Source organism: Apium graveolens, chromosome 5 (genome assembly GCF_009905375.1).
Source record: "Apium graveolens cultivar Ventura chromosome 5, ASM990537v1, whole genome shotgun sequence".
NCBI classification, from domain to species: Eukaryota; Viridiplantae; Streptophyta; class Magnoliopsida; order Apiales; family Apiaceae; genus Apium; species Apium graveolens.
The window spans coordinates 184,712,525-184,712,861 of record NC_133651.1 but is presented as its reverse complement, the minus strand read 5'-3'; the positions used below and the strand labels follow the sequence as shown (position 1 = coordinate 184,712,861).

Below are 337 nucleotides of genomic sequence, written 5' to 3'. Positions count from 1 at the left end.
GTTGGGCAGTTATAACAGTTGATACATCCAACTCCATAATTCCTGCTACCTTTCCCTGAGTTAGTCTCTGGGAGGGATTCTGGTACTCATTAGCAGCCATCAGTTCAATAAGTTCATAAGCTTCATCGTAGCTCTTAGCCCACAAGGCTCCTCCTTATGCTGCATCGAGCATGGGTCTAGAAGTAGCACCCAATCCATTATAGAAACAGTTGATAATCATCCAATCAGGCATGCCATGGTGTGGGCACTTCCTTAACATCTCCTTATATCGATCCCAAGCCTCACACAGAGATTCTTTAGTTTGTTGAGCAAACTGAGTAAGAGCATTCCTGATTGC

General features: G+C 44.2%; 1 non-coding gene across 1 annotated transcript; it reads left to right on the top strand.

Moving 5' to 3' along the window:
- Positions 1 to 230: 230 nt before the first annotated feature.
- On the top strand, positions 231 to 337 carry LOC141663188 (small nucleolar RNA R71). Its single transcript, XR_012551270.1, has one exon. It is a non-coding gene; the product is annotated as a small nucleolar RNA R71 (small nucleolar RNA).